We start from the raw sequence: 13,979 nt of genomic DNA on the forward strand, positions 1-13,979 counted from the left end.
ATCACATAGGCTAATCATGGATTAATTAGGCTCATTAGATTCGTCTCGCAAATTAGTCCAAGATTATGGATGGGTTTTATTAATAGTCTACGTTTAATATTTATAATTAATTTTTAAACATCCGATGTGATAGGGACTTAAAAGTTTTAGTCCCATCTAAACAGGGCCTAAGGGAAAGTCTAATAAGAGAGTAAGCAGCCATCTATTAGATACTTACTCCCTCGGTCCCATAAAAAAGACAAACCCTGGTTTCCGTGTCCAACGTTTGACCGTCCGTCTTATTTAAAAAAATTATGAAAAAAAATTAAAAAGACAAGTCACGCATAAAATATTAATCATGTTTTATCATCTAACAACAATGAAAATACGAATTATAAAAAGATTTCATATAAGACGGACAGTTAAAGTTGGACACGGAAACCCAGGGTTTGTCTTTTTTTGGCCGGAGGGAGTACATGTTATTTCCATATCATTAAAGATAATATAAAAATTAACCGAGTCATTAATTTTTTTCTTAATGTGGGTCAAGCCTTGGTTCTCTCTCCTAGACTATCTACCAATCACAGATGCTCTTTCCATGTGGGCCCACCTTAATTATCTCTCACCTAATCTTTTCACCAATTACAGCATCCATCGCCAGCATGCTGTGTCTAGGCGCCCGTGCGGAGCCGTCGTCAATTTAGTCGACCGCTTCTCTCTCTCCACTCCCTCTTTCTTCCAGCAATGCAAAAGGAGCTGACATAAGTGGCTAATAGTAGGCATATTTTCCCTATTACACTTGCCCTAAAACTGAACAAAACCATAGCACATCAATGGACCAGAATAAATAAATGCAAACTACCCACCACCACCCGCATTCTTATCACAAGTTAAAGCTGCTACTGCATATGCAATTGCAGCCTTGCAGGGACCCTCCCTCTCCGATGAAATGAACAAATCAACTTAAGGTAGTTAACATTGTTGTCAAGTGCCTTTAAGGTAGTTAAGGTTGTAAATGGAACTCGTGTAGATCAGATCATCAGGGCCAGGGTCTGTCTAAAACTAGAGATTCTTTAATTGCACACAGGAATCTTAGACAAATTTCGAAGGAATCCGGTAAATTCTTGCGTTTTAAAGGAGTTCAATTATACTCTTATGAAGTGGATTTCCTTATGTACTAACTGGGTTCCAATTTATGGTTCACTTTTGCTCAGAATTTAGTCATGGCACAAGATCACACCATGAATAAACTTTAGCACCAAAATTGTCACTACGTTTTAGCTCATGGCCTTTAACTATCAGGCTTAAAATACAGTAGTAATCCAGAGCAAAAGGTTAAGCTGGCCTTGCGAGACAAAAGAAATAAAAAAGATGGCCGAGTAAAGAAATTGCTGGAGTACAGCAGTGACAGTTGAAGAGAACGTGCGAGGGCTCCAAGCCATGATCATTTGCTTACACATCATCCATATTTTTCTTTCCTACGATAGAGATCATTTTTTCTTACCCTAGGATAGTGATCTATTTTTCTCAGTAGCTATATGTGCTTGGAAATGCAGAGGAGTTGATTGAACGAGGAACGCCAAAGGCAAGATTCATCTGTATCTTTGTTAAACCTAGTAATGGAGCCAATGACATTGTTGAGTACGGACGTACAACTAATAGCATTTTTCGGTGGTTGGCCACTTTTTTATAGCATACATACCATAGGCAGCACTCGGCAGTGCAACTGTTAGTGGCAGAGCTCAAGTTACAGCCTGATCTGCTCAGGAGTTGGTTAAACCCCATAATTCAAACAAATAAAAATTTACGTCAGCCGAACTAGCTAGCATAGCATATGTTAGTTGTCACTACTATAAGAAATAAATATATCGTCTTTAACATTCAGATATGCTATTTTTTCATAAACTTTTCTACAATACAATTGTATGCAAATCAAGTTGCATTTTGGAAACCATATCAATGTAAAAGCGTCACTTGTGATTTAAGGGAGTGATTTTAAGCTTTTCTACTCCTATAAAAAAAAGGAACCAGTAGTTACCTCATGATTAAACATGTGGGCATCCATCTTTCAAGCCGATCAGACAGATTGCCAGCGATTATTGTAGATAAATCATCCCTAGATGGATGCATAGCTAGTTAGCTACATGTCGACATAGCTAATTAACCAGTCTGATAGATCCACGCCAAAAAAACTCTTCGCTGGAGGCTTTTAGGCCCTCCAATTTTGTGAGTTATGAGGTGCATGCTTAGCCACAACACAAGCTAAAGCTGACCTGCATTTTATTTTATTTTTGTTCAGTTCAGTTGTGCATGCATGCAAAGAGGGATCCTTTGATGGCCTGATCAACTGTAAAATTGTTTATAAACATGGTTAGTAATATAGAAATGACAGAGATAGATTCCATGAGTTGGTACACTAGTGGAGCTTGACATTGTAGGGATCAAGGTGGAGCGTAAATTCAAAGGTGAAAAAGGGAAGAGCAAACCAAGCGAACATGTGAGGTACAGCCTTATAGCGGCTGATAGCATATCAAAGTTAATTATAGTCGCCGCAATCGGCATTGGTCTTGGGTTAAGATTTCGGGAAGAGGCATTATGCACCACTGTCGTCGACTGGTGTATAAGCGGCTTTTCTATTGCGTCACTCACCAATTTTCTGGTTGTGGGCGTGAAGATTCGCCACCACCGCCTGGAAGAGCAGTACTCCAATGCAAGGGTGAAATAGAGCGGTGCTATCGCGGACAAGATTTTTCCAATGTCCGCCAACTCTATCATCTTGAAATTGGTGAAAATAAAAGATGAAATGTGTATTAAATATATACTTACGAGTCGATAGTATATATAGCGAACACCGATATGCGTCGTCATCGAGTGATCTAATTATGCCGTTAGTTATTTAAGCATGCGAGCCACATGTGGTGAGCATATGATGGCAACCATAGGGTGTGTTTGGTTGCCTGCATGTGTTTTGGCTCGCACCCGCCCATGCAACTTCGGGTTGTTTGGTTGCCTGTTCGAAGATCTTAGCCAAGCCCTAAGGATGCAGGATTCCCTCCACAGCCAGGCTCTAGAGGAACGCGGGGAATGAGCTTCGCTCCTCAACCTGGATGAGCGGATGCAGGGGCGGGTGCCTCGCGCGATGCAACGCCTGCAGTCCGCTCACCTCCACTGTCTCATTTGCTCCTTCCCCATCCTCTTTCCTCTCCTTCTCATTGTTTCCCATCTTCCTCCTCTTCTCGTCGAAGCCACCGTCATCTTCCAGAGCACTGTCGACTCTCCTCGTTTCTGAGTCGCCGGACTGACCAGATCTGGCGGCCATGAGCTCCTAGCACCATATCCGGCGGCCTTGACCTAATGGCAACTCACAAGCCATTCTCTGTGTCCTTGATGTCCATCTTTGGTGAGCACCTTGACTGCAACAGGTAGTGACTTCAGACCAACCCTGACATTCTCATCTATGTAGCCCTTGTAAACAGTCCCAAACCCTCCTTCACCAAGAACGTAGTCAGCACGGAAGTTCTTTGTGATGGTCTCGAGTTCAAACAATGTGAAGTCAATCACATAACGTGTATATGGAGATGTTCTTGGCATCTTCAATTTTCCTAGGTGTTAAGGATCACTCATATCTGATGAGATGCGGGTGTGCTTCCTCTCTGCAACAGCATTCTTGACAGAGAGAACCGCTATACATACGACATTTTGTTTACGATTGCTTTACGATCAAACGTTCTCTACTACTCTCTGTTGACGATTGCAAGTTTCGGTCCCACGCGAAAAAACATACACAGATGACACGGCGTTAGATCGTACTTGGATCGTAACAAAAGATCGTACGTATAGTATTTTCCTTCTTGACAGGATGTTGTAGCAAGTGGAGCTGCTGAACTGAGAAGATGACATTTCAACAACAAGAAAGAAAAAATAGTCAAGGTAAAAACGAATTAAGGTTACCATAAATTCTTATACATATAAGATAAAAGGCAAGCTTTTTTTTCATATTGAATTTTGAGCATTCACAGAGATGGTTGGATGAAAGAGAGCTAATCCTGCTGAAATACGTTTAGGAAAGCTATAATCACAAACTAACAAGAGAACTACTGGAAACGAGCGTTGGCGATTCCTAGCAATTATAAAATGGTATTCTACTTAAAAATACTGTAAAAAAAGTACATACATGGGCAAGTTGATTACAGCAAGAGGTAAACAGGACCAGGAGACCAGATCTACTGCACAGTTGCATGCAATAAAAAAAAGGGCTCCAAATTGCTTAAACAATGCAGCAAACTGCAAGAAGTGATTATGTTTTTCCAACTTGCAGGATCATAAGTCTATTTTCTGTTAAACTGAAAGTCAACAGTGCCTCAGTGAAGCAGATAGCACAGAAATTGCAGCACTATTGGGGGAAGTGCCTGTAAATTGTCCCTATGAACACAATGAAGTAGAATTTCTGATACAGCAACCAAGAAGATAAGGATATGCAGCAGAGAAGAAATCACAGAGCAACCACACCAGAAAGCTTAAGGAGATGAGGCTTCCCCGCAAAAAAAAAAAGGAAAAAAGAATGGATGTTGATCAAATGTAGACTGTAAATCAAAATCCCAGAATCCCCATGTGCAACTAACAGAAAAACAATGTTGAACATTTGGAGCAAATGTTGATATCGGATTTTAATCAAAGCTAAACCCGAGAGTACCAAAATGCCGATTTGGAGACCTAACAAGAATCAACATTTGCAACCAGAACACCCATCCAAAGGTCCCAATAAGCCATAGGTCATCATATATAGCAAAAAGGAAAGACAGTGCTTTTGTCAATTCCCCACTGAACCCACCAACCTAGAGTCCTAGAGATCAGGGGAACCCAGAAATAACCACCAAGATCAATTTTTTTTGATGAAATTCAGATCATCCAACCCGAGATCCCATCCCAACAACCAGCATCCCAAGAAACAATCCCTGGGAAATCCCCTAAAGAAATCAATCCGAGGAAAAGGAGGAAGTGAAGAATACCTTGGGCGTGCGCCGCGACGACGGCATTCTCCTCTCGCGTCCCGCAGTTGTCCATCTATCTCCTGCTGTTGTTGATGGTGGTGGTGGTGGGTCTCTCTCTTGTAGTGGAGGCCCAAGCTCTCATTCTTGGGCGGGATTGGGAGGGGGGGGGGGGGGGGGGGGGGCGTAGGCGATGCCTATGCCATGCGCCGCCGCTAGAGAGGCGATGCTGCGTGCTCTTCCTCCTCCAGTGGCCTGTGGGGGGCAGCGGAAACGAAGCTTTGCTTTGCTTTGGTTTTGCTTTGCTGTGTGCGCGTGCGGGTGGGATGAACGGTGGTGGTGGGAGAGGAACGCCTCAGGTCATGTACGCTGGTGGCCACAACCACCAGTGGTTTTAAGACGCCACTTAGAATAGAAACACGTAAAAACCACTCAAAAATATATTTTGTATTTCAGTCACTATTTACGTCAGCCTTTACGGTGTATCTTATTATCAAGCCTATTAAAACCTTTTATTTTGGACCCTATAGCAACTAAAAGATGTACATATGCACCCCTAAACACCACCGGACCCACTGTCAGCCTCTTCCCTCTCTTTTTTATTCCCTCTGCCTCCCCCCTCTCTCTCTCCCCCGAGCCCTCTCACCGTCGTCGCCCTTTCTTTTCTCCCAGTCAACCCGCCGTTGTCGCCCTCTCTTTTCCCTCTACCTTCGGTGGCAGATCAGTGTCACTCGAGCTCTGGCGGTGGCGGATCTGGCGAAGGCGGGGAGCAGCGGTGGCGGTGGATCTGGCGGCGGCAAGGAGCAGCGGTGGTGGTGGCGGGGAGCAACGGTGAGGGCGGATGGCTTGACGCCGCTGTCCTCCTCACGACCACGGCGAGATGGCTCGACGCCGCCATCCTCCTCCCCCCACGACGGCGCAGACGAGCTCGCCGACGGCGTGGCGAGCTTGGCGGCGGCGGGCTCACCGGATCCGGGTGCGGGGTCGCCGGATCTGGCGAGGCGACGACGACCACGGCGAAGCGACGCGAGTCCGGCCTCCGCACCGGCGGCGGCGGATCTGGCGGCGATGGGGAGCAGCGACGACGACCACGGCGACGGCAGCGGATCTGGCGAGGCGACGTAGCGGCGACGACGACCACAGCGAGATGGGGATTTGGGGTAGGTGCACGGGAGACCGGACGAGGCGACGCTGTTAACGACCAAATTTGGTAATCTAAGTATCGGAGATAAAAATTAGATTGAAGCGGAATCCAAGATCAAGATTGGGACCAGATGAGGCGACGCTATTAACGACCAAATTTGGTAATCTAAGTATCGGAGATAAAGATTAGATTGAAGCGGAATCCAAGATCAAGATTGTTTCAGAAACAGAGCAAGAATCGGCTGGAATCCAAATCGGCTACGACTAGGATCGGCAGAGTTCGAGTCAGACAGGGTTAGCCGATTGAGCCGATCCCGACAATACAACTCAGTGTACGTCATCGGATTGAATTAATGTGCTTCGCATGGATCACCACACTTGGATTGAGTCCTGAATAGGCAATTGTATCTATTAATTAGGATATTTTATGTAATTTCCTTAGAGATAAGTGTGGGCAAATGTCTGCCGCAAAGATTTATGGTATGTTAGAGTTTGTTAGAGATAAGAGTCGTGTCCGACAAGGACATATTGTGTAATCTCGGGTATAAATAGACCCCGAGCCCCATGTAATACAACAACAGACGTTCAACAACAATCTCGGCGCATCGCCACCCTTTTACTTTCATTTTGTTTCGACGAGTTCTTGCTTTCAGGTTGAGCTGCATCGGTTTCGATCTTCAACTAGAGGTAAAACTTGTTATGGCGGCTTGCGTTCTCGGGATTAGTGCTTCCATCTTTATGATACTCTAATCTTGTTTATGTAAGTTGTCGAGTTATCATGTATCTTATATAATCTCCGACAATATCGTTATCTAACCTCCAATCGGCTAATATCTATCGTTAGGAAGCAGCCGATTAGGTTAAATATCGACGTTGGCTTAGATTATATAGGATATCTACCACTCTATGAAGCTTCCAATAGCTTGATTGTCTAGATATTGTCTTTCTTTTTATACTTATGGCTGCATTAGTTGAGTTTGATCTCATAAGTCGTGTTTAGAACTATAGTCTCAAGCCTGCTTCTTGGTTGCTGATTAGAGTAGCATCGAGCTTTCAGCCGATCTTACCTGATTTACCTTTATGTCTTATATGCTCAATTGTTATGCTAAATATGCCCTTTATGTTAAGATCCTATTGCATTTAGGTTTATTAAGCTCTATGTTTGGTATATTTTACTTGCTTTAATATCTTAATATAGAGTAGTATCAGAGTATTAGCCGATACACGCTAGATCTATCTGATGGGCTATGCTATGAGCATCTATAATCTCATTGTTAATATTTATTTCGATCTAAGTGATTTATACTGCCTCGGTATGGTGATCGATCTATCCCAATCACTTGATTTAAGCATATATCAACATAAAAATTATGTACTGTTAACATCTACAGCTGATCGAATAGATTTAGTTTTAACTTACTCATTCACAACTGCCGATCGACTCACATATGACATTGGCTCAAGAATAAATGATATGTCATCGGTGACTGGCCGATCGGCTATCATTTATGGATTTAACTGCGGTTTCTTTGTCTTTATTTCTTGTTGATTGCAGGATCAAATCAACTGGCACGCTCACGAACCTAAAAGGCATGATTTTGTACCTGCACTGGAGTTAAGCAGATCTCCCAGACCTCATGTTTTTCGCATCAACACGTTTTTGGCACGCCTGGTGGGACACGAGTTTCAACGACTTCTTCCCGATGGCCGAAAAACCACCACCGTCACCAGGGACAGGAGTCAAACCTCCCGTTACCAAAACGGGAGCTGCGAATCCATCAACTGAAGTGAACCCCAGCAACATAGTTCCAGTTACATTGGATAACCTGACGGCTGAACAAAGGGGTGAACTTGAACAAATGATGAGCAATGTAAAGGATCAGCTTATGAATTCTTTTCAAGAAACCCGCAGAGGCACAATCGTCCAGAAGTACAAGCTGAAGGTAGTTGCAGCCGATGAGGTTGGCTCAAGCTCTTCTCCAGGCAATGCAGGTACTGCAGCTGGCTCAGGCGACAAAGGTAATGTCTCTCAAGATGGTGCAGTTGAAGATCTTGGTGAAAATGGCAACCAAGAGCAATTACAGTTTAATAACTTTCAAGATCGGATCGACTACGCCGTCCAACATGCTCTGATCAACCAATCCGGTGTGCTAGTTAACACTTTGACAAACATGGTGAAGACTGTGGTCGATGGTACGATAGCTGAGCATCAAACTACAGGGCCAGTTTATTTACCAGGAGGTGTTTTTCCGAACTTTTGGCCTTCAGTCACAGGAAATCAACAGGGTGTTACTAGTGTACCACCAATCCAGCCGATGGCATCAGTTTCAACTACTGCACCAACTGCATCATCATCGGCACCAAGACAGATGGTCAATGCTGAAAGTGCATTAATCCTCCTAGTGAGTTTTGGTGATTAATGATAAATGTGGTTAAGGGACTAATGAGCTCATTGAGTAGCTTTCAGGTGCATTAGTCCAAGGTGTGGAAGATGGATGCTTGAAGACCCCCCAAAAAGTACAAAATCAAAGCGGACCGGAACTCAAGAAGTGCATAGGATAGTTTATCTTTTGAAATCGAGTTTTTAAGAAAAACCGTACTATTAAGAGGGGTTCCAGGTGATGCTCTGAGATATATCAAGTGCTCTTAGTGTGAACCAAGTGTCAAGTTTCCCTTGGAGTCCTTTTTTGCAAATACTCCATCTGTCCAAGTTCCGGGCCTGGGAGGCTGGAAGTTCTGGAGTTCCTTACCAGGAAGTTCCTGGTCTGTTTGAACTTTACCGCGGTGATTTGTTTTTAAGTTTTTAGGGACAACCTATTCACCCCCCCTCTAGTCTTCATCAACGCGTTCAATTGGTATCAGAGCAAGGTGCTCTTGATTCAAGCTTCACCGCTTTGAGTAATCCACGATGTCGGATTTAGGGGGAAAGAACGGGGAAAATGGAAATGAAGATGGAGCGAGCAGCAAGGGAACTTCATTATCCAAGGGAGCTACTATACCTTTTGATTACAGCAAACTTACCATTCCCCCTCACAACTTTGTCTCCGTGCCTTCCGGGCGTGCTCCTCAATTTGATGGGACACATTACGCCGCTTGGAAGCACAAGATGAAGTTGCATCTAATCTCTTTGCATCCAAGTATTTGGAAAATTGTTTGTACAGGTGTTGATGTACCCCATGATGACATGGAGCTCACTTCGGAGCAAGAGCAACTCATCCACCGCAATGCTCAAGCTTCCAATGCAATTCTCTCCGCCTTGAGTCCGGAGGAGTTCAACAAGTTTGATGGTCTTGAGGAGGCCAAGGAGATATGGGATACTTTGCAATTGGCTCATGAGGGATCACCCGCCGTTCGTGAGGCCAAGATTGAATTATTGTAAGGAAGGCTTGGAAGATTTGTAATGGATGACAAGGAGACACCACAAGAGATGTATGATAGGATGATGATCCTTGTCAACAAGATTAAAGGACTTGGGAGTGAGGACATGACAAATCACTTTGTGGTCAAGAGATTTCTCCGTGCTTTTGGTCCAAGAAATCCCACTCTTGTATCAATGATACGGGAAAGGAAAGATTTCAAGAGGCTCACCCCAAGTGACATTCTTGGAAGAATTGTGTCTCATGAGATGCAAGAAGTGGAAGCTCGTGAAGTGAGGCAAATGGTGAAGAATGCCGCCATGATCAAAAATCAAGAAGTAGCTTTGAAGGCAAAATAAGAAGAAGAGTCAAGTTGTGAAGAAAGTGAAGATGAAGAAATGGCTTTTATTGTCAAGAGATTCAAGCACTTTCTTCGCAAGAGTGGCTATGGCAAAGGGAGGAAGGATGATGACAAGGGAAAGAGGCAATCAAAGAGAGCTTGCTTCAATTGTGGCGAATACGGCCACTTCATTGCCGATTGTCCCAAGTCAAATGAAGCAAAGGCTAAGGGAGGCAAGAAGAAGCCGGAGCGTGCTCATGTGGCGGAGGCACACATGGCGGAGGTGTGGTACTCCGGAGATGAAGAAGATCCCGAGGTCAAGCCCAAGCCCAAGCCGAAAGACAAGGTTGAAGGAGAAGGTGGTGTTGCTACCGTCACCTTCAAGTCATCTTCTTCAAGCAAGGAACGTCTCTTCAACAACTTGAGTGATGACGACGACGACTCCTACCACTACTCTTGTTTCATGGCCCAAGGCCGCAAGGTGATGACTCAAAAGCCCTCTTACATCTCTCTTGATGTTGATTCTAGTGATGAGGAAAGTGATAATGAATTAGATGATGTGCTTAAGAGCTTTAGCAAACCCGCTATGCAACATTTGTCTAAGTTAATGAGAGCTTTGGATAGGAAAGAACAATCTCTCGAAAGGCAAGAAGAATTACTTATTCTTGAGAAGAAAAGAAACCTTGCCTTAGAGGAGAGCCTAGCTAAAGAATGTGCTAAAAATGAACAACTAGCTAATGAGCTTAATTTGGCTAATGGTTCTCTAGCTAGCCTTAGGGATGTCAATGAAACTCTTAAAGAGAAATTTGCTAGTTTAGACAAAAGTCATAAAGATCTTGAAGTTCAATTTGACACTCTTTGGAATAGCACTTCTCAACCAAATGTGGTTTCTAATTCTTCTAATCCATCTACTAGCAATGGTTGTGCTAGGTGTTACAATATTGATTTGAACTCTTATGCTACTAATGTTGATGCTATGCAAGCTCTTAAGAAAGAGAATGAAAGGTTGGGCACATTGGAGAAATATGGATGCATGAAGACATACCATTCAAAAGACCATCACCGCTCATCCTAACAAGGATGGACACGGGCTCGGATTTTCTGGTGGAAGTCCTGTGTCTAAGCGTGTGATGGTAAATGGGAAAGAATGCTTGATGTTTGTAAGAGAAGGAAAAGCTCCACAAGCAAGTGAAGTGACTTGTCCCCTCACTGGTCAGACACCCGGAAGTTCCGGGCAAAATGACCGGAAGTTCCTGCCCTGTAAGACAGGAAGTTCCGGACATTTTGTCAAGAAGTTCCGGGCTTCTGATAGGCCGAAGTGGCTGGCCAGAAGTTCCGTTATAATGCCAGAAAGTTCCGGCCAGAGGGTCTTTACTATGATTCATATGTAATTTCCAAAAATTCAGAGGGCAAAGTGGTTGCTTATTTTAATGGGAATTACAATGATGAGTACCGCACTTGTGTGTGGGTGCCAAAGGCTTTGGTGACTAATATCAAGGGACCCAAACTTAGACAAGTTTGGGTTCCTAAATCCCAAGCTTGATTTCTTTTGTAGGCATACTCCTCTGGTGGCTCAAGTTGGGTTGTGGACAGTGGCTACACCAATCATATGATGGGAGAGAGGAGTATGTTTACAAGTCTTGATGAGGAGGGTGGAAGTCGTGAAAATATTGTCTTTGGAGATGATGGTAAAGGAAAGGTAATGGGTCTCGGTAAGATTGCCATTTCCAAGAATCAATCTCTATCTAATGTCCTCCTTGTCAATTCATTAAGCTACAATTTATTATCCGTGTCTCAATTGTGTAAGTTAGGATTTAATTGCTTGTTTACCGATGTGGATGTGACTGTTTTTAGGTGAGATGACTCTTCCATAGCATTCAAGGGTGTGTTAAAGGGTGATCTCTATCTCGTTGATTTCGACGTAGATAGAGTGAATCCGGAGGCATGCTTGATTGCTAAATCCTCTATGGGTTGGCTATGGCACCGTAGGCTAGCCCATGTTGGAATGAGGAATTTGGCATCTCTTCTAAATGGGGAACACATTCTTGGTCTATTTAATGTTTCTTTTGAGAAAGATCGTGTGTGTAGTGCTTGCCAAGTCGGGAAGCAAGTTGGGAGTCCACATCCTATAAAAAACATCATGACTACAACAAGACCACTCGAGCTTCTTCATATAGGTTTATTTGGGCCCGTGGCCTACATAAGCATTGGAGGTAACAAGTATGGTTTCGTCATTGTTGATGATTTTTCACGCTTCACTTGGGTATACTTTCTCCATGACAAAAGCAAAGCTCAAGATGTTTTCAAGCGCTTCACAAAGCAAGCCCAAAACCTCTATGATCTCACTATCAAGAGGGTGCGAAGCGACAATGGAGGAGAATTCAAGCACACTCAAGTGGAGGAATTTCTTGATGAAGAAGGAATCAAGCACGAGTTCTCCGCCCCCTATGATCCTCCCCAAAACGGCATTGTTGAGAGGAAGAACCGAACCCTCATTGACGCCGCAAGGGCAATGCTTGATGAGTACAAGACTTCGGATGTCTTTCGGGAGAAAGCCGTGAGTACCGCATGTCATGCCATCAACCGCTTGTACCTCCACAAGATCCTAAAGAAAACCTCATATGAGCTCTTGAGTGGTAAGAAGCCTAATGTTTCATATTTTCGTGTCTTTGGGAGCAAATGTTTTATTTTAAGTAAGAGGCCTCGCTCATTAATTTCTCACTTAAGGTGGATGAGGGATTCTTACTTGGCTATGAATCAAATGCACATGCCTATCGTGTCTTCAACAAAACCTCCGGTATTGTTGAACTCACTAGGGATGTGACATTTGATGAATCTAATGGCTCCCAAGGAGAGCAAGTTGTTGTACATGTTGTAGGGGATGTGGATCCAAATCAAGCTATAGGTACTAAGGCTATTGGAGACATACGACCAGTCGAGACGCAGGATGACCAAGAAGATAGGGTCCTATTGACCGGAACCTCCGGACATCTCTAGACCCGGAAGTTCCGGGTTCTATAGTCCGGAACCTCCGGATCAGTGGCAGTGAAGATGTGCCAACGGCACAAGTGGATGGGATCGATGTTGAGGGCACTTTAGAGCATTCTGATCAGGCTCAGGTCCCCCAGTGCACCATCCAAGGATACATCACACTGTCGAAAGAGATCATCCCGTCGACAACATACTTGGTGACATAAGAAAAGGGGTAACTACTCATTCTCGTGTCGCAAGTTTTTGTCAACACTTCTCGTTTGTCTCTTCTTTGGAACCAACCAGGGTGGAAGATGCGCTTGGTGATCCGGATTGGGTGATGGCTATGCAAGAGGAGTTGAATAACTTCACCCGCAATCAAGTATGGACTTTGGTGGAGAGACCCAAGCAAAATGTCATCGGCACCAAGTGGATCTTTTGCAACAAGCAAGATGAACATAGGGTGGTTGTAAGGAACAAAGCCCGGTTAGTTGCGCAAGGGTTCACCCAAGTCGAGGGTCTCGATTTTGGTGAAACCTTTGCACCTGTCGCTCGCATTGAGTCAATTAGAATTCTTTTAGCCTATGCTGCTCACCATGATTTCAGGTTATTCCACATGGATGTCAAGAGTGCCTTTCTCAATGGACCAATCTCGGAGTTAGTCTATGTGGAGCAACCACCGGGGTTCGAGGATCCAAAGTTGCCAAACCATGTGTACAAGCTCCACAAGGCGCTCTACGGGCTCAAACAAGCCCCTAGAGATTGGTATGAATGTCTCCGAGATTTTCTTTTGAAAAATGGTTTTGAAATTGGAAAGGCGGATACTACTCTCTTCACTAAAAAATTTATGAGTGATTTATTCATATGCCAAATTTATGTCGATGACATAATATTTGGTTCTACTAATGCCTCTTTTTGTGAAGAATTTAGTAGTATCATGACTAAAAGGTTCGAGATGTCTATGATGGGCGAGTTGACCTTCTTCCTCGGGCTACAAGTGAAGCAAGCACTAGAGGGCACCTTCATCTCTCAAACCAAGTACGTGAAAGACATACTCAAGAAGTTTGGGATGGAGGATGCCAAACCTATCAAGACGTCCATGCCTACTAATGGACACCTAGACCTCGACGATAATGGTAAATGTGTGGACCAAAAGGTATATCGCTCCATGATAGGATCTTTGCTTTACTTATGTGCATCTCG

At 43.9% G+C, this 13,979-nt stretch overlaps 1 long non-coding RNA gene across 1 annotated transcript; it reads right to left on the reverse strand.

Annotated features, from left to right (window-relative positions):
• Positions 1-3,948: 3,948 nt before the first annotated feature.
• Positions 3,949-5,335, reverse strand: LOC107278539 (uncharacterized). The gene is made up of 2 exons (XR_001541408.3): positions 4,989-5,335; positions 3,949-4,401 (listed from the first exon to the last, which is right to left on the reverse strand). It is a non-coding gene; the product is annotated as an uncharacterized lncRNA (long non-coding RNA).
• Positions 5,336-13,979: the final 8,644 nt, after the last annotated feature.

This window comes from Oryza sativa, chromosome 11 (genome assembly GCF_034140825.1).
Source record: "Oryza sativa Japonica Group chromosome 11, ASM3414082v1".
NCBI lineage: Eukaryota > Viridiplantae > Streptophyta > Magnoliopsida > Poales > Poaceae > Oryza > Oryza sativa.